This window comes from Triticum dicoccoides, chromosome 6A (genome assembly GCF_002162155.2).
Source record: "Triticum dicoccoides isolate Atlit2015 ecotype Zavitan chromosome 6A, WEW_v2.0, whole genome shotgun sequence".
Classification (NCBI taxonomy): Eukaryota; Viridiplantae; Streptophyta; class Magnoliopsida; order Poales; family Poaceae; genus Triticum; species Triticum dicoccoides.
In genome coordinates, this window is record NC_041390.1 from 19,364,491 (window position 1) to 19,392,399 (window position 27,909).

Genomic DNA, 27,909 nt, shown 5'->3' on the forward strand with positions numbered 1-27,909 from the left:
AATAATCTCATAGTCATAGGAACATGTATAAGTCATGAAGAAAGCAATAGCAACATACTAAACGATCGGGTGCTAAGCTAATGGAATGGGTCATGTCAATCAGATCATTCACCTAATGATGTGATCCCGTTAATCAAATAATAACTCTTTGTCCATGGTTAGGAAACATAACCATCTTTGATTAACGAGCTAGTCAAGTAGAGGCATACTAGTGACACTCTGTTTGTCTATGTATTCACACATGTATTATGTTTCCGGTTAATACAATTCTAGCATGAATAATAAACATTTATCATGAAATAAGGAAATAAATAATAACTTTATTATTGCCTCTAGGGCATATTTCCTTCAGGCGGGACGACGACGGACGGCGGCGCGCGGCGTTCGGGGCGGCGGCGCGAGACGGCGACGACGACGGGCAGCGGCGGGGACAGCGACGACGACGACGGGCGACGGGCGGCGAGGACGGGTTCGAGCGGCGCGCGAGAGGTTGGAGACGAAAGAAGTGGGGAGATCTAACTGAATTTTCGTAAGTGTTGTATATATAGGAGAGGCCTTTAGTACCGGTTGGAGCCACCAACCGGTACTAAAGGCCAACTTTGGCTAGGCCAAGAGGTGGGAAGAGCAGGCCTTTAGTACCGGTTGGTGGTTCCAACCGGTACTAAAGGGTGGTCTTTAGTACCGGTTGGAGCCACCAACCGGTACTAAAGGCCTCGCGCTGCCACCCCAAAGTTTAGTCCTACCTCGCCGGGCGAAGGGCAGCCGCACTGGTTTATAAACCCAGCCGCGGCTACCTCTTCGAACTCCTCTATATAGCAGGCTTCTGGGCCTAATTAATTAGGGCGCGCTGCCCTATGAGCCCGCTGGCCCTTCTGGGCCTGCATTTGCACACCCTAGGTCTGGCAGGCCCATTGGGCAGCGCGCCAACAAATTTTTTATATAGTTTTTTCTTTTCTGCATTATTTATTTTCTTCTATTTATTTTTGAGTAGTTTTTATATATATTTTTCTTTTCTGCATTATTTATTTTCTTCTATTTATTTTTGAGTAATTTTTTGTATAGTTTTTTTATTTTCTGCATTATTTCTTTTCTTCTATTTATTTTCTTCTGGAAATTGAATGTTGCATACTGAACAATTAGGTAAATGACCGAAAAACAACAAATGATGTCAGAACATGTTGGAAATTGATGACGTCGCTTTGAATGTTGCATACTGAACACAAAAGAAGTCCGGAATTCAAATAAGTTTAAAAAACATTGAAGTGGCCGTGTAACAGATGAGTTCTCGTCCGAAACCCTGATACTCTGAAAGAGTTTGTCCAGTTTGTACACGAAGTGCGTCCAGTTTTTGCCGTAACCCTCTCTACTCTTTCGCGCATGCTATGCGGGTGATATGATGATACCATTCCAAGTTTCAACATTTTCAGGATTCATTTTGTAGTGATTTTCAATTTCACGATCATTTAGCTCTCTAAACAATTAGGTAAATGGCCGAAAAACAACAAATGATGTCAGAACATGTTGGAAATTGATGACGTTGCTTTGAATGCTGCATACTAAACATAAAAAAAGTCCGGAGTTCAAATAAGTTTAAAAAACATTGAAGTGGCCATGTAACAGATAAGTTCTCATCCGAAACCCTGATACTCCGAAAGAGTATGTCCAGTTTGTACACGAAGTGCGTCCAGTTTTTGTTGTGACCCTCTCTACTCTTTCGCGCATGCTATGCGGGTGATATGATGATACCATGCCAAGTTTCAACATTTTCAGGATTCATTTTGTAGTGATTTTCAATTTCACGGTCATTTAGCTCTCTAAAACAATTAGGTAAATGACCGAAAAATAACAAATGATGTCAGAACATGTTGGAAATTGATGAAGTCGCTTTGAATGCTGCATACTGAACACAAAAGAAGTCCGGAGTTCAAATAAGTTATTAAAAATAAAAAAGAGGTGCAATGCTGGTTAATTTGCTTCAAGCCATTCGGAATAGTGTAGACTGCATTGCACATAGCTCAGTGCAATCTATGCTATTCCGCAAGGCTTGAAGCTAATCAACATGTAGGTGAGCATTGCAACTCTTCGTCATTGTCTGTGCACTCACGGCTTATAAACCGCTCATACTGCCTCTCTCTTGGCGAGGTGGGACTAAAAATCAGCTTACAAATAAACTCTAATACCGGTTCATGGCATGAACCGGTACTAAAGGTCTTCGTGGGGCCCCAGACTGACCATAGCCTGACACAGCCTCATTAGTACCGGTTCGTGGCATGAACCAGTACTAAAGGTTACCCACGAACCGGTACTAATGATGCCCGCCCGCCTAGCCGTTAGAATCGGCACTAATGGTCACATTAGTGCCGGCTCAAATTCAAACCGGCACTAATGTGCTTCACATTTGACCCTTTTTCTACTAGTGACTTCTAAAAAATCAGAAAAAATCATTTGTGGTTACAGTTATACCAAGAAACGCACTGGCATCATGTGGCATTATCTCAACGATTCAGAACTTTGAACATTGGGACATGTCTACACCATAGCCATGTTTGTTGTTGTTCCACTTGCAATCGTTGCTTTTGTCCTTGCTTGTTGCAATATTCGGTTTTGGGTTGCTTAAACCGTAGATGGGGGCACCACAAAGCGTCGATAGTTCTTCAACAACTACATCACCTGATGTCGGAATAAATGACACAAGGGATAGAAATAAGCGGCCACAACAACCTTTATCGGAAGTTTGGCAAAGGAATGATACCTGAGCCACCCACCATGTCCATTCGCTAACCTTCTATAAATAACTACCTCACTTGTGTAGCAGAATCACATTTAGTTGCTAGAGGGGGAAACACATGACAAAGTGTGCGAGGGAGCAACAATGGCGAGCATGATGGAGCGTGTCACGGCCTCACGGGTGATAGTGCAATTTCCCGGGGAATGAGATGTATTGAGAATTTGATTGGTAGATGGATGAAGTGATTTTCTCTGGAGTCCTCTTCTAGAGTCACAGTGAGCACGTAGCCGACACTACACTGTTGGGTTGGTGCAATTTAGTCTAGATAATGTCTAGGTTAGAGATTCCTGGCCAGAGTGATACTATCAAGGGACCTGCTAGCTTTGTGATTTGGAAGAACAGCTTGGCGCTTTTCCAGTATTAGATGATAAAAGTAGTATTCATTGGCAGTATTCAAGACAGTGGTACGATAGGTCAAGAACACAAACTGGCGGATAAGACTTTTTGAGCGCAAGTAAATGAAATGGGCTTTTTGAAGCCCTGGTAAATTAAAGAGTTGTTGCACGTTATCAGCTGGTGTGAGTTTTACCATGATAATCGCCTTGTAAAACAATTTAATCACTATTTCTCAGGAAAAAAAGAAACACTCAAGTGTTCTTTAAGACAGCCTGCACAAATGAACACAAAATCCCTGTCCTATCACAGTTAAGTCGATGTAGGGCCATCTCACCAAATAGAGAAGTCGATATACAGTCAGAAGAACAGAAAAACGTCCACTATCATTTCAGTTCCCGGTAGTGGTGGTCTTCAGATGGTGATGACCCTGCACTTCTCCGGTGGGAAGTCATGCTCCAACAGGGGCACGTCGACGAGGACACCAGGGACCCGTCCACCCTCGCCGCCCTGTCCATGTTGATCACCGTGCTCAGCCCCCGGCCGATCACCTAGATCTTCCTACCGATGCCCACAATCTGATACGGTTGGCCTGCCGACCACCACACACTCCTTGGTCTCATTCAAGCACATCATCAATTTTGTGCCGAGGGACTGGCCAAGCATGCAAAGCGTCCCGTCCACGACGACCATCAGGTCCGACCAGCACAGGGTGTCTCATTCTTCGTGCCCCTCCAGCTCCTGTGGACCGGTTTGTATATACCCACAAAGTACATTCTATTCTAGGATGCCTTGTGGATGGTCACCAGCTCATCATCTGTCACCGGAACTACTTCATCAACCACAACGAAAGAGGCTCAATGCCGGCCCATGAGGCCCAAACTGACTGCCAAGCCCAACCCGAGGAGGCTTGACCTGATATATAGAGGAACACATCTCTTCAGGGAAGGGGGTCGAAGAACTGGAACCCGAACTGGCCGCCGTTGGGCGTTTTCCCTCTCCCACCTCCCGGCTCTAGCTTCCCAGATCCCCTTTCTTGCTGATAGAAACTTGTATCTATGACTGAATTCCTTGTATCCATTATCCATTGAGTAATTTGTATCTAGCTTCGTAACATTTGGTATTCAGAGCCAGTCCACCACCTCCCACCTACAAAATTTCCCCACCATCGTCACCATGAGCAGCCTAGCTGAGCAATTTGATCGGATCCGGGACGTTGTGCGCGAGTTGATGGATTTGGTCGGCACAGATTCTGAAATCATCAAGTCTCCCGTGCAAGAGCCAACGACTGAGGAGATTGCGGTTGACCACGACAACATCATTGCCGGTCTTGCACCTGCGGTGAGTATCCTCGACGCTAGCCTCGTGTTGGTGTCGACGAGGCCGTGCCTCATGTCGTCTCACCACCAACCGTCGTCGTCGAGGAGGCCGCTGAGGTCGTCCTTTCTGCTACCAGCAGCTCATGCACCATGTTGCATGCCATGTGTTTGACAGAATACCCAAGCCAGAAGGGTGCCACATTGTCTTCTGTGTTCACCCCAGCCGCAACACCTACGTCGCTCACTGCCATGGTCGTCGTCGTCCCTTTGCTTGCTGCACCTGCGGCAAGCGACGGAACCCTCGACAGTAGCCACGACGGAAGTGGCCTAGGAATGTTGCCCCTGACTCTGTGGAGTGTGCCTGCATCCTTCACTGAGAGGGTGTTTGTTTCCAGGGACTTATTGGTCTAGGGACTTAAATAAGTCCCTATAAGTCCCATCTAAACCAAACAGGAGGGACTTATAGGGACTTAAAGTGGGCATTTGGGACTTATGAAATAAGACTCTCAAGGAGGGACTTATAGGGACATATAGTTGTAATATGGTCTTATAGAGACTTATAAGTCCCGGGAACCAAACAGGTAGAGACTTTTTAGGGACTTGGGACTTATAAGTTGGGACTAAAAAAAGTCCTAGGACTTATGAACCAAACAGGGTCTGAGTCTCTGGAGCTCTGGCCAGCCCAGTTGTGCTGGTTGTCTGTTCTCCTCGTGCTGGACACCAAGTCATCCTCAAGGTGTTCGACAACGTGCCTCATCAACCACACCGAGCTATTCATGTACATGTCCATCGCATATGTGATCCCGAGTATCATGCGACCGAGACAATGGCTACAACCAAGGCCATGGCCTTCCTTCATCAGTGACCAAGATGCACATGGTGAGTGCGCTGACACTAGTGAAGCAGAGTACAAATGGAAGCCACTCTTCGGCTCTCGAAGAAATTCAAAGACTAATGTCTTTGTGCCACTCAGGCAAACTAGAGGAAACAATGACAGACGGTTTTCGAGTCCTGGGAGCACGACCCTCTTCAAGTGGTACTCTTAGGAAGGATCCTTAGAAAAGATCGTTGCTACCTTGTCATCAAAGGTGCTCCGGCAGGTGCCATGGCCATTCATTGTGTGCAGCCATGTATGTACCGTGTTGCAGCTGGATGAATTTAGGAGCCTCACGAAGATTTCTTCAGCTGGTATGCCCAGACAACACTCAGTTGGATTTCTTACTGGAGATGAGCTAGTATTGGGTTGTTCTATAGAGCCACAGTCAATTTCCTCCTGGGAGTATTTGCAATATAAGTTGCTGCAGCCGTGGACTCCATCACTTCAAACAAATTTCAAGAATGAGGCCTTACAGGAAGAGAAAATGGTGGGTTCATGGTGGCATTAATAGGACAGATGCATTGACTTCTTTGGGACTACTTCTCCTTTGATGAAAATTTTAGTGTGCCTCATGTTACCCAAAGATTTATGTGTGTCACATCACCATGGGGTCCCGGTGTTCACAAAAATCCAATGACGAATCACATGGGTTGGCTGGAACTTGAGATAGCCGCCTTGATGACTATTGTGAAGGTTGAGTTCATAAGTAGCGGCCTACAGATTCATCCCAGTAAGAATGCTCAAGTAAATTTCCCCTGGTCCAGTTGTTACTTATTTCTTAAGGTTGGAAAGTTGCAGAATGTTATGGTGAAGCTCAACACTGGGCCCTCTGGAGGGTGGTTCTTGTTGGAAATATGAGCAATTTACCAAATGATTTTATTAACAGAAATACTAGATAAAGCATGACTAATATAGTAGAGATAAAACAAGTCATGCGTTCTGACAGAGAGAAGGTAAATAGTTTCTGCATATATGAACCGTAGCCTATCATATCTAAAGCAGACAGTATAGCAAGTAGCATATATGAAGTAGAACCTATCATGTGTAGGACAAGGACTAGAACAAGGAACTGCGGCAGAACCTTTAACAGGAAAGACAAGAACACGTACGGGACAGCAGCAGCAGAAGCGCTGGACTAGGGGTCGGTGTCCTCGCCTGCCATGTCGTCGAGGAGGTCGTGGACGTCGGGGAAGAAGTCGTCGTCGGGGAAGTAGTCGTCGGTGACCGGATCGTCCGTGATGAAGCAGCCAGTAGTCGCGCTGAGCGCTCCCCAAAAACCTTATCACCCTTCTCCCGTACAGGACTCAAAAGGTGCGGTTTCGGAGGCCTACTGTCCCGACCTGCGGTGCACGCCGCAAGACGGGATGGGGAAGAACGTAGCAGCAGCGCAGTGGTCGGAACTTTGTGGCGAGAGGAAGAAGAGGATCTTCTGTTGTGTCTCTCTCGAGAGGAGCGACCTCTCTTATATAGGCACAGGAGAAGGACGCGAAGAGGCTGCGGAAGGAGGTGAAGCAACGAAGGGATACGAAGCGAACAGGCAGCGGCCGAAGAGGCGCGCCATTTGAATTCAGTGTCCACTACAGAAAACGTTTCAACTCCCACGTGACCTTTCGTATACCCGTCGTGCGTGGCAGAAATTTAGATATCGGCTCGGCTCATTCCCGCAACCCGTGGCGCGTCGTGACGAGGCGTGGCGTGGCGTGGCGAGGCGGGCGGCGGAGGAGGAGCGCGCATGGATATCCCTCTTGTTCTCCCACTCCCACTAAACTAGCAATGTGGGACTAAACTTTAGTAGTATCCCTTGCCTTGCACAAATGGGCTAAGTGGGCCTCTAGGATTTATTAGGAATTTCTGAAATAGTTATTGGGCTGCCCAAAATAGACTAAATTCTAGCAATCCCCCACCAGATCCCAGAGGCACACAGAAATTTGCCTTTGGTTCCAAAACACTGTTTTATATACCGGTACTGCAGTGGAGACTGTTAAGTTGAACTTCCACCTAGAACTCTATGCTAAACTAGTAAGCAACTTGAACAGTGGACTGGGCCTTGAACTGCAAGTTTTCTGCGAATCTAGCTTCACATAAAGCCTTGACCGATACGTGGCTACCGTGGATCTTCCCCGCGGGTGGAGCTTATGCGTCATACTCCGTGACCTTTCATGAGTTTACTAGAGAGAACCCTACTCTCATAGATTGCGATGTTTGGCAATCAGACTCATATAGGTGTGTTCTTCAAAAGATGTTCTGCGGGATAACATCTTTGCTTAAATAAGCCACTTAGAACACATTAAGATATACATCAACCTGCCATGCAGATTAGGAGAGTATTGCATCTTCATGGAGTGGTATTGTGAATAGTAAGGATACTCTCCTCTCAGTTGACCAACAGCTTGTCTTCCACATCTAATTCACGGGATCTCCGATTACAAAGAATAGGTTACCATTGTGAACAACTCATATTGTGGGTCTCATACCCATCTCCCTCGATGCATTATCTATCACATTACGTGATAGACCCTTGGTAAAAGGATCTGCCAGATTTTTAGACGTTTGAATATAATCCAACGCAATAACTCCGGAGTTTTTCATTTTCCTGACAGACTTTAACCTTCTCTGAACATGTCTTGATGACTTCATGTTATCCTTTGAGCTGCTCACTTTCGTGATCACAGTTTGATTGTCGCAGTTCATAAGGACACCCAGTACAGGTTTCTCAACAACCGACAAGTCATTCAAGAGCCGGTGAAGCCAATCTGCTTCAACCGTAGTTGTATCTAGTGTTGTGAGTTGTGCTTCCATTGTTGACCTCGTTAAGATGGTCTGCTTGCAAGACTTCCAAGAAACTGCGCCACCTCCATGAGTGAATACATAACCGCTCGTGGCCTTTATCTCATCAGCATCTGAGATCCAGTTTGAGTCACTATACCCTTCAAGCACCTTTGGATGCCCGGTGTAGTGAATTCCATAATTTACAGTGCCTTTCAAATAACGCAAAACTCTTTCTAGAGCTTTCCAATGCATATCTCCTGGTTTTGAAACAAACCGACTCAGTTTGCTAACAGCAAAAGAGATGTCGGGTCTTGTAGCACTGGCTAAGTACATAAGCGAGCCAATAATCTGAGGATACTTCAATTAGTCTCTAGCAATTCTTCGATTCTTTCGAAGCAACACACTAGCATCATATGGTGTTGGAGAGGGCTTGCAGTCACTATAGCCAAAGCGACTCAAGATCTTTTCCACATAGTGAGATTGAAGCAATGTAATCCCACCATCATCGTCTCTCAATAACTTGATGTTCAGAATGACATCAGCCACTCCTAAATCCTTCATCTCAAAACAACGAGATAGGAAATCCTTGACCTCCTTAATAACATTCAGATTGGTTCCGAAAATCAGTATGTCATCAACATACAAGCACAGGATAACTCCCTCGCCCCCACCATGGCGATAGTACACACATTTGTCAGCTTCGTTCACAACAAAGCCTGCAGCTGTTAAAGTTCTTTCAAAGTTCTCATGCCACTATTTGGGTGCTTGCTTAAGTCCGTACAAAGACTTCAGCAACTTGCACACTTTCCCTTCCTGACCATCTAGTACAAACCCATCTGGTTGTTCCATATAAATTTCCTCGTCCAACTCTCCATTTAGGAAAGCAGTCTTAACATCCATTTGATGAACGAGAAGACCATGCGAGGCAGCTAGTGAAAGTAGAACTCGAATAGTGGTCAGTCGAGCCACAGGTGAGTAAGTATCAAAGAAGTCTTCACCTTCATTTTGGGTATAACCCTTAGCCACGAGCCGAGCCTTGTACTTTTCAATAGTACCATCAGGCCTAAGCTTCTTCTTGAATACCCATTTGCATCCTATAGGTTTGCACCCATAAGGACGATCAGTTATCTCCCAAGTTTCATTCCCAAGATGGAATCCATCTCGCTACGAACCGCTTCCTTCCAGTAGTCAGCATCTTCAGATGCATAGGCCTCTGAAATAGAACTGGGAGTGTCATCTATGAGGTACACAAGAAAATCATCACCAAAGGACTTTACAGTCCTCTGTCTCTTGCTCCTAATAGGAACTTCATTGTTCTCCTCCACAAGACTTTCAAACTATTCTATCGAAATTGTAGGTTCAGTAATTGTAACTGGTTCCTGATTCGATGAACTAGGCATCTCCTGATTAGATGAGGTAGCCATATCCTTCATGGGAAAGATATCTTCAAAGAAAGTCGCATCATTCGACTCCATGATCGTACCGACATGCATGTCAGGTACCTCAGATTTTACAACCAAGAATCTATAGCCAATGCTATGAAAAGCATATCCCAGGAAAACACAATCCACAGTCTTTGGTCCAAGCTTCCGCTTCTTTGAAATTGGAGCATTGACTTTCGCCAAACAACCCCATGTTCGCAGATAAGAGAGTTTTAACCTTTTCTTCTCCCATTCCTCGAATGGAGTTATCTCTTTGTTCTTTGTGGGGACTCGGTTCAGGACATGACATGCTGTCAATATCGCCTCCCCCCACCATGCCTTGGAGAGACCCGATGTGTCTAACATGGCGTTAACCAAATCAGTTAGAGTACGGTTCTTTCTTTCGGCCACCCCATTTGACTGAGGTGAGTAGGGAGGCGTCCTCTCATGGATTATACCATGTTCCGCACAAAAAGTATCAAACGCATTGGAAAAATACTCTCCACCACGGTCGGACCTAAGCCTCTTGATTTTCCAATCAAGTTGGTTTTCCACTTCAGCTTTATAGATCTTGAAAAAGTTCAAAGCCTCATCCTTAGATTTCAGAAGATACACACGGCAGTATCGTGGAGTCATGAATTAACGTCATGAAATATTTCTTTCCACCTTTTGTCAACACACCATTCATTTCACATAGATCTGAATGTATGAGCTCTAGTGGTGCAAGATTTCTTATTTCCACAGTCGTATGAGACTTACGAGGTTGCTTAGCTTGCACACACACTTGACACTTAGATCCCTTGACAGTGGTGAAACTAGGGATTAAGTTCAACTTCGCTAGTCGCGACATGCAACCAAAGTTAACATGACAAAGACGTGAATGCCACACATTGGATTCACTATTGTTGCAAATATGATTAACAACTTTATTGCAAACGTCTGATAAGGATAAATGAAACAAGCCTCCTGACTCATAGCCTTTACCAACAAAGGTTCCATACTTGGATATTACAAATTTATTCGACTCAAAGACAAGCTTGTAGCCATCTCTACACAGAAGAGATCTGCTAACAAGATTTTTATTGATGGAGGGGACATAATGCACATTCTTCAGCCGCACGATCTTCCCCGAAGTAAACTTCAGATCGACCGTGCCAACACCACGAACAGAAGCACTTGAACCGTTGCCCATCAGCACGGTTGAAGTCCCTGCGGTCTGATAAGACGAAAAAATGGAAATATCTCCGCATACATGCACATTAGCACCCGTGTCAATCAACCAGTCAGGAGAATGACATACTGAAAGAATAGTGGGAAATATACCATACCCAGCATCCTTCATGTCAGTGTCTCCAATGACAACATTAGCGGCCTTGCCGCCTTTCCCAGGATGACGCTTGTCATAGCGATTAGGGCAACTAGGAGCCCAATGATCAGGATCCCCACACACATGACAAGCACCTTTCTTCTTGCCATTCTTCTTCTTGAAGTTCATGTGTTGCACAGCCTTGTTCTTCCTATCAAACTTTGCTTTTCCATCAAACTTTCCCTTGTTCTTGAACTTGTGGGGCTGAAAGTTCTGCTTCTGTACCACATTGGCACTAGATCCTCCCAAAATACCTCGAGCACGTGTGTCCTTTGCTCTCGCCTTTTCTTCCACATCAAGAGTGCCAATGAGATCCGGGACGGAAAACTCCTGCCTCTTATGCTTCAGCAAGGTAGCAAAGTTCCTCCATGAAGGGGAAAGCTTAGTGATGATACCTCCGGCAACAAACTTGTCCGGTAGCATACAACTGAAGTGCTCAAGTTCTCTAGCAAATGATTGTATCTCATGAGCTTGCTCAACCACGGAGCGCTCTTCAGTCATCCTGTAATCATAGAATTGCTCCATGATGTACAGCTCAGTGCCAGCATCCGAGACCCCAAACTTGGCCTCGAGTGCATCCCACATATCTTTTCCATTATCAATTGACGCATAAGCATCAACTATGTTCTCACCAAGAACACTCAAGAGAGCAGCCTTAAACAGAGTATCCATTTTCTGAAAAGCTTGTGCCTGTTCAGCATCAAGCTCTCCTTCAGGTTTGCCGAGAGTGGCGTCATAGCAACTCATGGTTTGAAACCATAAGACTGCTCTCACGCGCCACCTCTTATAGTGGATACCCTCAAACATAGGAGGTCTCATGGAAGCAGCAAAACCACTTGGGGTAAATTGCCTATAATAAGGTTTTTGAATTGTTGGAAATATGAGCAATTTACCAAATGATTTTATTAACAGAAATACTAGATAAAGCATGACTAATATAGTAGAGATAAAACAAGTCATGCATTCTGACAGAGAGAAGGTAAATAGCTTCTGCATATATGAACCGTAGCCTATCATATCTAAAGCAGACAGTATAGCAAGTAGCATATATGAAGTAGAACCTATCATGTGAAGGACAAGGACTAGAACAAGGAACTGCGGCAGAACCTTTAACAGGAAAGACAAGAACACGTACGGGACAGCAGCAGCAGAAGCGCTGGACTTGGGGTCGGTGTCCTCGCCTGCCATGTCGTCGAGGAGGTCGTGGACGTCGGGGAAGAAGTCGTCGTCGGGGAAGTAGTCGTCGGCGACCGGATCGTCCATGATGAAGCAGCCAGTAGTCGCGCTGAGCATTCCCCAAAAACCTTATCACCCACTACAAGAAATATGTCAACTTGTGACCTTCTGTTAGTGACCCTGGAAGAATTGGTCATAGATCTATGACCATTTCAGACCAATTGGTCAAAAGTTGTTCAGGGGCTCCAAAACCTAAACTATAACAACCATTTTGGTCAAAAAGGTCGTAATTTCCTTACATGAAATGGTCATAAAGCAGATAGCACTGGTCTGCTACCTTATTTCTAGCTGATCATGACCAATATAGATGGTCATAACCTTGTAAATTGTGGTGGGTTGCTATGACTAGGCGCCACCTCATCAGTTTTGCCTATGTGTCATGTCCAAGAGGCAGTTTTTGCCCTAGGTTGTGAAGCAACCTATATTTCTGTCATTCCCAAAATTCCCCAAAAAATCTCATAAATTCTTTGGGTCATATCTTCATCAAATGTGTAAAAATCCTTACTTGCCTAGTTCAAAACTAATTCAACAATATTCATTTTCCTATTCTGTTCATGACAGCACTTTATGAAGGAAGTGCTATTTATATATTCTTGATTGCCCTCGGAATTTTTGGGCACTCTTTCCTATCGAAATCATTACCGCATGACAAAATTCAGCTCCACTTGCCTAGCAAATCTTCCTCGGCAAATTTCCAAAGTTTTTGTCCACCTAGAAGCATTGTGAAGGAAGTACTTTTTTTATATATCGAAATGACATTAAATTTATACAGTTCCTTCATATGCCCAAATTATCACCCTCCTCCAAATTGCAGCTCAGTCAAATCATCTATATGACCTCAGGTTCAATTTATATTTTATGGCCAAATTGGCACGTTGCAAAGCAAGTGTTATCTAGACCCCTCCTATCACCCTCAAACTTTTCGGGCACTCTTCCATACCCAAATCATTGCCACATGATAATATTCAGCTCAATTTTCCTAGTAAATCTTTCTTAGGAAATTTTCAAAGTTTCTACCTCGAGAGAAGCTTTGTGAAGTAAGTACTAGCTAGGCTTACCCAAATGATCTGAAAATTTACCAGCGCATGACCATACCTATGTAACTTACCTACACCAATTTTTAGCTCATTTAATTCATCCAATCTCTCTCACTAGTTTTCCCAAGTTTCCGTCCATAGAAGAGAATTGTGAAGGAAGTACCACTTTGGCCTTTCCAAATAGTATCCATTTTCTACAGTGGTTTCCTATGCCCAAATAACCATCCTCCACCTAATGCGAGCTCAATCCGTTCATTATTTTGAGTCGAGCTTCAACATTCGTAGTTATGTCCAGTATGGTAGTTCGCAAAGCAAGTACCACCTAGGCTCCTCCTTTTGAGCTGAAAATTTGTGAAGACGGTCTTCTTAGTAACTGGTCATCCTCGGCCAAAACTCACGCCCATTAGCCATGTACATTTCCCGTACCGCTAATCAAACACTTGGCTGTTAATTCATGTTTGAGCATCGGTCGGTCTCCTCGTGAGAATCTTATGTTGTAATTTTCTTCCTAGCACCAACCTGGGGAGTGCCCAACCCACTAGACATGCCTAGGCCGCCCAGAACGCATGGCAACGCCACGGTCACGCGGTGACCACGCGGCGGGCATGCGAGTTTACGCGCTCTAGAGTTGGGGCCCTCGGCCACTGCCCAAACCACTACGTATCGCCATCAAACCATGTATTTATGATTAATAGGTCCTTATGTAACTAGAAATGATTTTTGGAAAAAATAAATAGCAAACTATGAGGCAGATGCAGTTCAAATTTGACCCGCTTCCTGCTGAATCGGTGGAAATTTGTCTTTTTCATGAGAGGTGGATTAAAAAAATTTACACCCAACCATTTTTTCAATTGTGCATTAAATATGGCCTAGTATTTTATAAAAATGATTTGGTCCAATTTTGGAACAATTATTTGGTAGTTCCTTCACAAAAAAACCTCCTTTTGGGCACTCGAAAAATGGAAAATGGTTTTTTCGTCCAACGAAAATGAAAACTTCCTTAGGCAACATTGTTTGCCATTCCAATATGCACCCTTGTGCACAATATGAGATCATTTGAACAAACTATGCCATGAATGTGGCCATAAGATTGATCATTTGGCTTGAAAGCCATTGACCTTCACACATGATAGCTCATTTCTGAGAACACTTTTTTAAAATAATTATCGTATTACAAGTTTATTATTTTTTAAAATAATGAGACAATGCGAAGGTTTTCGATTTTTTTGATTTTTTTTGAATTTTTTATGCCCGTTTCAAAATGTGGTCAAAACGGCGGGCTTGACCGTTCCTAGGTAGCGGTTGAATCTTGGAATTTTTTTGGTGTTTCTCTGATTAAATAGATACTTATGTACCTATAAATGATTTTTGGAAAAAATAAAGAGCAAACTACGAGGTAGCTACAGTTCAAATTTGACCCGCTTCCACCTGAATCAGCGGGAATTTGTCTTTTTCACCAGAGGTGGATAAAAACTTTTTACAACCAACCATTTTGTTAATTGTGCATTAAATATGGCCTAGTATTTTAGAAAAATGATTTGGTTCAATTTTGCAACAAATATTTGGGAGGTCCTTCACAAAAAAAACTCATTTCGGGCACTCGGAAAATGGAAAATGAATTTTCCGTACAAAGAAAATGAAAACTCCCTTAGGCAACATTGTTTGGAATTCCAAGATGCACCCTTGTGCATAATATGAGATCATCTGAACAAACTATGCCATGAATGTGGCCATAAGATTGATCATTTGGCTTAAAAGCCATGAATCTTCACACTTGATAACTCATTTCTGAGAACACTTTTTTAAAATAATTATTATATTACAAGTTTATTATTTTTCCTGTAAACTTGGTCACACATAATGACACAATGCGAAGGTTTTCCAATTTTTTGATTTTTTTGAATTTCATATTTTCAAAATGGGGTCAAAACCATGGGCATGACCGTTAGTAGGTAGGGGCTTAATAATGCAAAACTCCTGGTGAATCTCTGATGAAGTAACTACTTTCCTGTCTATAAATGATTTTTGCGAAAAAGATCAAACTATAAAGCACTTGCAGTTCAAATTTGACCTTATCCTTAAACGGCGATAATATGTCTTTTTGATAAGAGGTGTATCGAAAGCTTTTCACATGCAACCATTTGGTTATCTGTACATAAAATGTGGTCTAATATTTTTAAAATTGTTTTGGTACAATTTTTCGACAAATATTTGGTAGGTTCTTAAAAAAGCCCATCTTTGGCACTTCGGAATTAGAAAAAAAACGTGCAATGAAAATAAAAACTCTATTTGGTAACATTGTTTACCCGAAATAAGAGGCCATTTGAAAAATATTGGGTCATTTGAACAAACTATAAGGGGGTAATATGTTGAGTCTTTACCCGGAATTGGAGGATAAAAAATATAAGAGAAACAGAAGGAAAAACACACAATTTGCATATGCTTAATTCTCATTGGTGGAATCATTTATGCCATGGATTGATGACATGGTGAACATCCTGCCATTCATTCCCAGCACTCCCACCGTCCACCCATCCATCCATCCATCCATTCTAAAGAAAAGGAGAAAAAAGGAGAAGCCCACCGCACCAATCTCTCCCTCTCTCTCGTGCGAACCTTTCCTTCCCAACCTACGATCTCCTCGCCGCCACCACCAACTATGCCGGCCGGTTCCGGCGAGCTCAGGCCACGCGCAGCTCAATCCCTGAGCTCCCCAAGATCCGCCCCTCCCTCCCCTCCGTTCAGATCCGCGCCTCAAGGCCCGCAACCTCGCCCGCGGCTAGGGTTCCTTCGTCGGAACCCGGCACAACCGGCGATGGCAAGGCCAAAGCTCGCGAGATCCATCACCAGCATTGCCCAGGTAGGCCCTTCCCATCCTTCCTTGCTCGGATCCAACCTCTCATCCTCATCTCACCTTCTCCTCCTACCCGCCCCTTTGCTGCAGGTCACCATGACGTGGAGACGGCGACGATGGCAGGAGGGCACCGACCTTGCCCTGCTCGAGGAGGAGGAGGGGCGCACCTAGCCACCGGCCATGCTCTGCTCAAGGAGGAGGGGCAGGAGGGGTCTGCTGCTAGGGCAACCAAGAGATCTTGCCGAGCTCAAGCACAGCCATGACGACCCACTGCGGCAGGTAGCATATCCCTGCCCCTCTACCTCTGCTCAGTAATGATGCTAAGTTAAGGAATATTGATGCAAATCCCGGTTACCTCAAGGAATTCAAGAGGGATTTGTCTTAACAAGTCCAGTTTTTTTATTTAGTTAGTTAGTGCCAAATAGAGAGAGAAGATGAGGTCTAGATTGGTCAATTTGGCTGCCAGCTCATGGATTTGTATCTATGCAACCATCTCCTTCCTGTTGGTATGGTTTGGTTGCAAGAAATTCAATTTTTGGTGACCTGCACCTAGTTTAACTTCTCTGACATAAATATGTTGTGTACATTCTGAATCCCCAACATGACACAAATTCAATTACTAGTGATTGTGAACATAGCCTCCCTGTTCACCAAATGAAGAATCCACCCAAGATTCTGGCCATGTCGGCAAGTCCACCCCATCCAAGGACCTCAATACCACGCCTCCCTGTCTCAGATCTCGACTTCCCCACCTTCACGCTTGCTCCACTTGCCCTATTGGCTTGGTGTGCAGCTCCAAACCATCACCATTCACTTCTAGAGGGCCTTCCAGGTCCACGACAAGCTCTACACCGGCCTTGTCCCTCCCTTTTGCCTCTATGGGTAAACTTACATGCTACAGATTATTCACAATTTCTCCATTGTTAGCAGCATCTACTTAAGTATAATTTTTAGAACTGGTTATTAGCTGAAATTACAATAGTTAATTCTTTTATCTGTATGTCGCCTGATTTGTTGCTTGTTGCCAGATTCTTGTTATACGAAGATTGACCTGATTATCCTAAGATTGTAGATTTATTTTTCTCTTGAAGCTAGGTTTCTTTTCAAGCATGTCTAACATCTACATGGAATTCTTGAGATAAATAGTATAAGGAGATTTTTTGTGGTACATGTGCATGAACCTATAGTCGGTTATTGTCGGCTGCCCTTTTTTATTATATGTGGCTTGTTGCATAGAGGCTTATCTATGCATTAGTATTGGATTCTCTATCATGTTAGTTTCCTTGGTCTTCTTTTTGAGCCTTACCATCAATTTTTTCTTGTACACGGCAATGGCAGGAGTGCCATATTGGGCAGAGGAAGAGGATGAGAAGAAAGAAGGCTTGGGCGTGAGTGGGTGCTGGGTGGCGGCGGCCTTCCGCTACCTACACCATGGCACCTCACTCTACCGTGGTGGCAAGTATGTTTGACTTCCACAACTCCAGTCTCCTCTATGTGCATGTATATACACCACCGACCACAAATCCTAGATTTAGCTTTCTTATATAATATGATGTGACTTATGCATTGTCCTCTCATTTATTTACTATAATGGAGATTCCAAATATGTTGTTATGCTGGAGGACGAGTCTTGTTAAGCCAGCAACAGTGGGGAGCTACAAAATTACCTTACCTGATCTGAACTGTGAGCACCTAATGATTTTGCGTGTGCAAATAAATGGAAGTCAAAATGCTTTTGGTTGTGACTTACTTTTCCTTAGCATATATGTATGTCTTATTTAAACTTGAATCATTGTTTTCTCCTATGATGCTATGTGATTCAGTAATAAATTAGTAGACTTGAATATTTCTTGTTCTGATCAGCCTTGTGTGGAAGATACGACCTTCTTTGAATACCCTGCTCATTATATGTTGCTCAAGGGTTCGCTGTCATAGCTCTTGTTCTTGTTTTTGTTGATCTAAGAAACATCTTGCATGCTATAGAAGTTCTATTAGCTAAACTTGCCTTTTAGTAGTCTCCATAAAAGTGGTTATATTTTGAATTTAATTATATTTGTTTGCTGCAGCGGAATGCTCATCACCTTGTAGGGAAGATCTGAACCAAGTGACTGCAAAGGGTTGTTTGGCAATGTGTAGGTCAATCTCACCCTTGTGGACAAGTAATATTTTTTTCTCCAGATTTAGTCTACATTGTCCAGGTTGTATGCTTCGATTGAGATCATTAATGATTGAGATCCCATCAAGGTAATGCTCTTCCCCCACATGTTGTTCTACAAGAAAAGTATATACAAGATTCAAGAGCGTTTATGGGGTTGCTTGTTCGTATGATTTGTTCATGTGCTTCATGTTGTAATTCCAGTCAAGTAAAGACAAAAGAAACATGGTACCCTCTTTACTACCGAAGTTTTGCAACCATGTTAATAGTTAATGCAAATTGTTGGGACTCTTCTAAGAAGATTATTTCATTAGTTTATTTCTGTAACTATTTCCCATGCAATAATAAAGGTTGAGATCACTGCAAGAAATGGTTCTGATTGGTACTCCTTAGATTTAAACTGATGAATTATGTTAAATTCTACATACGAGGTTGTGTTTCTGCCATGTATACTTTGTGTGCATGTGTTGTAGTGTAAAAAACGCTTTTATATTATGGGACAGAGGGAGTAGTTTGCAATCAGTTTGGTTTGGTTGTTTATGAGCTGTCTTGCGTTGTACTGCTCATGGTTGTGATGTTTATTATACTGTGTTAAAGATACACTATTCACATATCTTGATCTTGGAAGTTATTGATGTGAGCTTTTTTTGCACAAAGTGTTCAGAGCTAACACACGAATAATCTTGCAAGTCCTGAAATTTCTATGGGAGTATGTCTTAATGTCTTGTGTTTCTGTTCATTGATGTGAACTTTTAAGTCTCACTTCTGAATGTAAAACCACCATTTGTCTTTCTTTTGCTCATATTTTGTATGCTTTCTTATGTTTGCTTATTCCTACTACCAGGATGATCTGAGTCACTCAGAAGAAGTGGAGAGTAGAAGGAGGGCACAAGAAGCTTCGTTTCTCATTGATGTTATGTGTGATAACTTAAAACTTGTGCTTCTCATCCAATATTTGTAGAACTATGTTGATGTGCGCTTGTGCACTTGTTGGATCCTTTTGTTGTGCACTTGCACATATAACTCTTTTTCTGTGCACTTTTAGAATCATTTTGCGGTGCACTTGTTGCGCCTTAAACCTTGGTGTATCGAGGAGTCATTGGATGATGTATTGTATTTCATGTGATGTGTTACTGAAATGAAATATACAGTTTATCTGCAATATTGTATTTTGTTGTACTTATTTTTTAATGGGCCTATCTTGATATATGCATGCTTCTGAAAAAATAATGCATCAGCCCATACAAATCAGACATTTCTTATAATAAAATATGTATTGGGCCAGGCCCATGTAGGCTAGATTGGTGGACCGGGCTGGGAAATTTATGATGATTCCATTTGGTCACTAGCAATGCCACGTCAACTTAGCCACATCAGATCCTACGTGGCTCATAGAAATGGGTAATGACCAAACCAAAATTTTGGTCAATAGAGATTTGCGACCAAAATTTTAGAAAGGTCATGTTTGTTCGTTCTTGACGGCCAACTGTTGACCTTTTGAATTTGGTCAAAACAAGGTCATAAAACATGAATAATGACTATTCAGTGACTAAATGGAGGGTCAACAATGAACAAATTTCTTGTAGTGACCCTTCTCCCGTACAGGACTCAAAAGGTGCGGTTTCGAAGGCCTACTGTCCCGACCTGCGGTGCACGCCGCAAGACGGGACGGGGAAGAACGTAGCAGCAGCGCAGTGGTCGGAACTTTGTGGCGAGAGGAAGAAGAGGAGCTTCTGTTGTGTCTCTCTGGAGAGGAGCGACCTCTCTTATGTAGTGAAGCAACGAAGGGAGACGAAGCGAACAGGCAGCGGTCGAAGAGGCGCGTCGTTCGAATTCAGTGTCCACTACAGAAAATGTTTCAACTCCCACGTGACCTTTCGTATACCCGTCGTGCGTGGCAAAAATTTAGATATCGGCTCGTTCCCGTAACCCGCGGCGCGGCGCGTCATGGCGTGGCGTGGCGTGGCGTGGCGTGGCGGGCGGTGGAGGAGGAGCGCGCGTGGATATCCCTCTTGTTCTCATGCTCGTACAAGTGGGGAAAGAACCTCCCTTATAAGGAGGTCCAACTCCCACTAAACTAGCAATGTGGGACTAAGTGAGCCTCTAGGATTTATTAGGAATTTCTGAAATAGTTATTGGGATGCCCAAAATAGACTAAATTCAAGCAGTTCTTATCGGCTGTGACATTCTCACCAAATCTGCATGCAATTGTGTGCTGCAGCAAGGCAGTGAGCATTCAATCTCTTGTTGTTGCCCTTCATATGGCTGAATGTTGTGGTGTGTTAATCTCAGTTATAGTCACTCACACCATACGATTACACAAAATGGTATTCCCTGATAGTAGCCCGGTATACACGCAAGTCAGAATTGGGGTCATTTTATTCGTTTGGACCTCTCAGGGGGCTCATAAAGACAAGGAATATTTTTCTGTACCGCTGCCTTTGGTGGATCAGGAGCTATGGAGAATTGCGGGATATTGGCGGTCAGATATTCAAGGTTTGCTGCTGGCAGATACAATTTTAGAAGATTCTTTCTGGCCTGGGCAATATATCATTGAAGCATGCCTTGCGAGCCCTTATCACAGGTTCATGGGCGCAATTGCTGTCGAGTGGCTCTACACCCATAATTCCTATGGAGAACTTACAGTAGTTGACAATCAGCTGAAGAGTAAAGAGATTGTCACAACTCGGCCATTCAGTTCTAATGAGATTAAATGTCCGGAGGCCTTGTCGAGTTTTTTACATTGCACTGATAACTATTTGCGAGTAATTATGTTCGATGAGATTGAGCCGCAGCTTACTGTACATTGGATGAAATTTGTAGTTCAGGGCAAGGCTATTGCTGTATTCAACATCACCAAGCCCTCAATGGTAGGTACTCCCGTCAATCACCTATGTTTGGAGGAATATCTAGTTTGTCCAAGTCACAACTTCTCTAGTGCACCTGAACTTACATTATGCAAGAGCGGAAAGTTGGAGTTTAACAACAGGATTTCCTATGTGGTGGAGCAGTACACTGAGGTTAATTCTTATATGACAAAAATTGGACTGCATCCCTTATTTGTGAGCATCGGCGCAGTAGAGCGAACCTCTCATAGGAATAAACCCATTCATCAAATGATCAAGTAGCGACTGTCATTCCCTGCAAGTACGTGCAAGCCGGCACACATACAAGCTGCAGTTTGTGAGAATCAAGCAGTGTACTCCTTATTCTGCAATTGCTCATGTGGCAATCCCAACACTATTGCTATTGAGGTTGAGTGCTCTGACAGGCAATGAGTGTACCCCCACAGCAAAATTATTTTGGACTATCATAGTAGGCTTGGTTGTCTAAATCTTGGATTTCTATTAACATGGCCAGATGTCTCAATGGTTCAGATTAACGTGTTACCTTGCACTGAACTTAGCTCCCACAAACATCCAATGCCAAGTGTGGACCAGCTGATGTTGAAGAGCTCCTATGGATGCCTTGTTCTTGCAAACACTTCTCCAAAAATAATGCTCGAGTGCTCTGCTACTGAGTTGGTGAGGTGCAAACTCTCACAGGCTCATGCCGCAGAGTTCTATATCGATTGCTCGGTACGTTTGAGGTTTGAATTCAGTCCCTTGATGGTTTGGAAGATTGCTTGGGTGCTTGGTTCTGTGCGTACTATTGTTGCATACAACTCCCAGTGTGCAGTCTTTACAAGACTGAATGGTTGGCATGTGATGGGTCAACCAAGTCTGTGCCAACAACGACTACTACCTCAACGACACTAGCGTCTTTGAACTTGATCAAGTCTACCTCGAACATGGCTACTACCATTAAGGATATCACCACCGCTCTGGCAGTTCCATGGGACCCGGGCATAAATTCTTCAGTGTCGGCTTGGGTCAAGCCGAGTTTCAAGGAGGGAGGAATGTCATGGGAACTACTTCATCAACCACAACGAAAGAGGCTCAATGCCAGCCCACGAGGCCCAAACAGACTGCCAAGCCCAACACGAGGAGGCTTGACCTGATATATAGAGGAACCCATCGCTTCAAGGAAGGGGATCGAAGAACTGGAACCCGAACTGGCCGTCGTTGGGCGTTTTCCCTCTCCCACCTCCCGGCTCTAGCTTCCCAGATCCCCTTTCTTGCTGATAGAAACTTGTATCTGTGACTGAATTCCTTGTATCCATTATCCATTGAGTAATTTGTATCTAGGTTCGTATCATCATCCAATGCCAGGAATTTGACAATGTCAGGGGTAAGCATCGGGTTCTTGTGTGGGCACCAAGAGCCTGTCAGTCCGAATCCTCCGGTAACATAAATCTTGTCGTTCAGAGCTGCCGTTACAAAGTAGCACCTGAAATCAAAACATCAGCGCATAAGTGGATCGCCCATAGTAACTACTAGGATACTAGGCCACATATGTAAAACAAACAGAGAACAGAAGTTGAAGGAGTACCTAGCAGTAGGCATTGGTGCTGCTTTGCTCCAGTGATTTGAAGCAGCGTCGTAACCATATACTTCATCATTAGCATCCTTTAGCCAACTACAACCACCCATAAGTCCAAGGTCTCTATGAAAACGCCCTCCCGCGCAGATCATTGAGGTTCCATGACTTGGATATAGCAGCTGAAAGATAGTAGGGCAACATGGCAAAGCATTATAGGCCACAAAGACCTGCAAATTTCCTAGAGATTTTCCCTCGGAAGTCGTAAACAAAACCTCCTAAATGATCTACAGTTTGCTCCTCATGATACACTCCTTAAAATCCAATACACAATTGGAGGTGCACACTTTCACAAATCAACAGATATCATTTGCGTTCATAGTTATATCATGAAATAATCTGATATCATTTGACAGAAAATTAGCAAGACAAAGGAGATACAGTGTGCATTTAAGTAAAGAAAGTAGATCTTTGTAATTCTCCCCGTTTCCACGGGGAGGAGATGTCGCTAAAACTCTATCTCCTACTTATTCAATGAAAATGGCAAATCTTTTGCCTCGTTTCAGAAAAAAAGTAAAGAAAATGCAAGTCGAAGGGTCACAGTCATTTAAGGATTTACATATATCACACCCGTTTACATGTATGTTATCTCAGATTTGGACCAAACTTCAGAGACCCACATGGACAAGCAAGCAATCTTTGTATTCAGAATAGAGTAACCGCTTTATTTTCAAATTGGCAGACTAGAATCATAAGCACGCGTACACCTAGTGTTTTTTTAATCTTAAACATACAACTAGCTGACACACCCTATTTACTTTGCTAGCTCATCCATCATATTTCGCCAATCCCCTCTATCCCTTCTAACTTTCTCAGTTACTGTAAGCTACCAGCAACAATATGGGGCCATGTTTCTCTTAGAAATATCAATTGGTGAGATTTGCCGTGCTTGTTCAATGGATCTTCCAACAAGGCAAGTGTGGTAGCTTTATTATGGTAATTATGATCCTACTAACCAGAGGAGTTACGGAAACAGAGGAGCTACAAGTCAGTAACAAAAGCACAAAGCTGTCAACTCAATCAAAAGTTGCAAATTCACCTGTTTCCTTCTCCTTCCGTGAGAACAGAGAAGATTCTTTCCCATCGCTGTTTGTCTGTCTGTCGTTGCGCGCCAACCAACAAATCCATGAAACTCGTAAGGATTACATTAAGATCAGAGTGGCGCAGCGGAAGCGTGGTGGGCCCATAACCCACAGGTCCCAGGATCGAAACCTGGCTCTGATATGTATTTTTTCATTTTTTTAGCTTTTTAAATCATAATTATTTCGATTTGCCTTTTTTTGTTCATCAGTTCCCAAGTACTTCGCCCGTCACTTATGTTAGTTTGCCACTGCCATGTTCGCTTATATCAAATTCAAAGATGAACAAATTCAAGATTTCACACAGCATATCTTCATCTAAATTGAAGCAGACCGGTCAAAACTGATGTTCTGTGAAACTCTAGTGATGATGCTGAAGGATGCTTGGACTGTTTTAAATAATTGGGACTACCGTAGGTCAACAAGATGTAGTAGAATGAACTGATTCTACCGAAATGCTTTTCAAAGATTTAGAAAAATATCATTTCTGGTTACAGTTATAGCAAGAAATGCACTGCCATCACGTGACATTAATTTAGCTGGTTCGGAACTTTGAACATTGGTGCACATGTAAACTATAGCCATGTTTGTTGTTGTTCCACTTCGCAATCGTCGCGTTGTCCTTGTTTGTTCCAGTATTCAGTTTTGGGTTGCTTAATTGTGCATGGGCACCACAAAGCGTCAGCAGTTCTTCGACAATTACATCACGTGCTGTCGGAATAGATGTCACAAGGGGTACAAGTAAATGAGCACAACAACTGTCATGTGAATATTGGTGAAGGAATGATGTCTGGGCCACACACCATGTCCATTCGTTGACCTTCTATAAATAACTACCTTACTTGTATAGCAAAATCACGTTTAGTTGCTAGAGGGAGAATGCATGACCGAGTGTGTCAGGAGAGTGATGAACATGGTGAGATGTCACCGGTGGTAGGGCCGTTTCCTAGGGAACGTGCTGCATTGGGAATTTGATTGGAACGTATATGCAGCGTTGTTCTCGGGAATCCTCCTCTAGAGTTACATCTTGCATGTCGTTGACTCTACACTGCTGAGTTAGTGAAGTTTAGTCTAGATAATGCCTAGTTTGAGATTACTCATTAGAGTGATATAGTTGAACTGAGCAAACTAGAGAGGTGGCCGCGGCTTAATTCCTCAACATGCTTAGCGTGAGTGCTCCCCCACATCCACCAATTGTTTCTCTATCATTCTAGTTTGGTCCACTCTCTCCTCTTCTTGGTCTCCTCTCTCTTTTTGTTTTGTTCATATGATGGATGTGCTTGGCTGCTTGCTGGCGCCTTTTCGACAAAGGCCAACGAAGAATCGGATCATAAGTTGCAGTGTTTGCATACCACTTCTAGCAGGGATGAAATTTATGTCAGTTTGAGGTTTTAGAGCGGTAATATGCCATAATCTTGAACAAATATCTCCGTGTGATTATACAAGGTCCAAGTTATAGCTACCGACCAAGTCATCCAATGTTCCATCGCATTGGATCTTAATATTTTAAAAGTAAGGGTTGAGGCCGAGGGAAGGTGACGAACTTACGGCCAGAAACGATTGTGTGTTTCGCTATATCAACCATATAACCTGAAACGGTGGTTGACTTTCGAATATAACTACATTGTGGGTGGTCAGCTGTAACCAGCATGGACCAATTGACACATACATGATCACTGAAACATTACTTTGGAAAAGCAATGGCTTCCAGCGTGTCCTGGTGTGGTGGGCAGATGGAAGCTAATGCTGTACTAGCCAGGGAGTGAAGTTACATTCTCAATTGTTGCAACTTTCAGACAGTATCATTATTCCATCCATAGAGAAATATAAAAGCATTTAGATCACTACTTTAGTGATCTAAAACACTCTTATATTTCTTTACGGAGGGAGTACTATCTACTGAATGATGACATTGTTTCAATTTTCAACGAGGTGGCATTTCTACGCAACCATAGGTGTTACATACCGCACCTCTCCTTTGTACAGGGATGAAGAAGGGACGAGGATAGGTTTCGCATGTTGACCGCTGGTGAGGCGATGGGTCCCTCCCCTCTCCATTTAAATGCATTCCCACACAGATGACATCCTCCATGGGTCATCGCTGTGAGTGCACCGATCTCTCATGATTCACCGTGTCAGGGTTTATGGCGTCGCTGCACTGTGCAGCCGTCGAGTGCAATGAGGTTTTTTCAAGAGTGGCTCAAGATCGCACTAGTAGAAAACCTACCTTTGATCCCGAGCATTAGTCTCGGACAGGCTTGGGCCCGGGACTAATGGGACCTCTAGTCCCGGTTCCGACGGTTAGGAGCGGACGGAGGCACGACCACCTCTAGTCCCGGTTCAAATGGTACCTCTAGTCCCGGTTGGTGATCCCAACCAGGACTAAAGGGGTGGCGGCAGGTTGGGGTCCCTGCGAGCATCTTTAGTCTAGAAATGGACCTTTAGTCCCGGTTTGTATCACCAACTAGGACTAAAGGTATTTCTATATATAGATGCTTTGTCCAACCCGAGCCCAAGCTCTCCTTTCTCTCCTCTCTGTTTCCTTTCACTAGCTCGAGCTCATCCTCCATTTTTTTTAAGATTTGTCAGGATTGGAGGCACCCCATCTATCCAATGGTTCTAAAATGTTATCAACTTCATCCTTTCATCTCTCATTGCTAGTTTAGCTCGTTTCATGCTCTAAGTATAGTGATTTGTGGGTTTTAGTCTCGAAGTAATTCTGTGGGAGTTTATTTGATTTATATGCAATTTGACCTCAGATTAACTTCTTAGTTTGCATATTAAACAGCAGGAAAAAGAATTACTCGAAAATCTATTTTTAAACTAAAGTTATTCACAAACTAGTGATTCATACAAATTTTAAAGAATTCAAATTTAAATTATTCAAATTTGAAAACTACTGGCACTAGCAGAAACTTTATAATTTTTATGATCTAAAGCAAAAAAGACTCACTCAGAAACTCTTAATATTGCCTGTAAGTAGAAACAAAAGCACAAAAATAAACCAAGAACAGCTTATCCAGCAACCGTTGTTTCTAGTGAGTGTTACTGCTCCTAATCTCCTTTTTTTATAATAATAAAAATTTACTCTGTTTTCATCACAAACCGAGAACAAGACAGGGCAAAAACCTGCTACTCTTACAAGTACACGCTGAGGATTAAAAACCTGAGCTTTTCTTTCCTTATCTTAAAATTATGAAAAGTCATCCCACCAAAATACAAATTTTTTTTTGAGCATCAGTACAGACACAAGCGCTCATATACACGCGCATACACTCACCCCTATAAACGCACACACGCACACCCTACCCCTATGAGCACCTCCGAGAGACTGAGCCGGCATATCATCTTGAGATTTACGAAGTCACTGTAGGCGTCTCGTCGTCGACGGAAACGTCTCCTCCCACTGAAAGCGCATCGCCGGAAATCCTGAAATAAATCCAGAAATAATGCAAGCACCAGGATTTGAACCCTGGTGGGTTGGGGATATCAGTGCCTACCTAACCAACTCAACCACAGGTTGATTCGCACCAAAATACAAAATTTGATATGCAGCCGAAATGAACAGCCCGCCATGCTCCAGCAACCGCCGGATCTCACGGCGCTGCCGTAACGCACGACACCATCAGCATCTCGTCATGCTCGCCGCACCAAACGGTAGCCCGACATCTCGCCTCCTTCATGCGTACAACTAAAGCTTCGACGACTAGCTACTCCCTAGACAGTCTAAGAGCATCTTCAACAGCCGCGCAACACGCGGCGTGCTAAAAAAACATTTGCGACACGCTATTTACGAGTTTTTACGCGGCGAGGAGCGCTTGCTCCAGCAGCCGCTACAAAGTTTGGAGAAATTTGGATATTTGCCACTTCCAATAAATGGCTTTTCAAAATTGCCATTTTCAAGGTTTGCTTCGCAAAATTGCCACTCAGCTCATTGACCCCTTGATTACCATGTCATTTCCTCTTTTTATTGATTTTCTTTTTCTTTTCTCATTTATAGACACCGGACAAGACCAAACTACCACTGAGGCTATGTACACGTACTGAATATGGGTATCCGTTTATGCATCTGGTATTCTCGTTCGACTGAGAAGAACAAGGCGCACAATTTCTGGTCGTCAGTTCGTCGGCCTGCATCACGGTCGCTGTCGTGGACTGCCCACTCGGGTGCTTGCTGCTCGCTCTGCTCGACCATC

General features: G+C 43.5%; 1 pseudogene; it reads right to left on the bottom strand.

Annotated features, from left to right (window-relative positions):
• Nucleotides 1-3,535: 3,535 nt before the first annotated feature.
• On the bottom strand, nt 3,536-27,908 carry LOC119315510 (annotated as a pseudogene).
• Nucleotide 27,909: the final 1 nt, after the last annotated feature.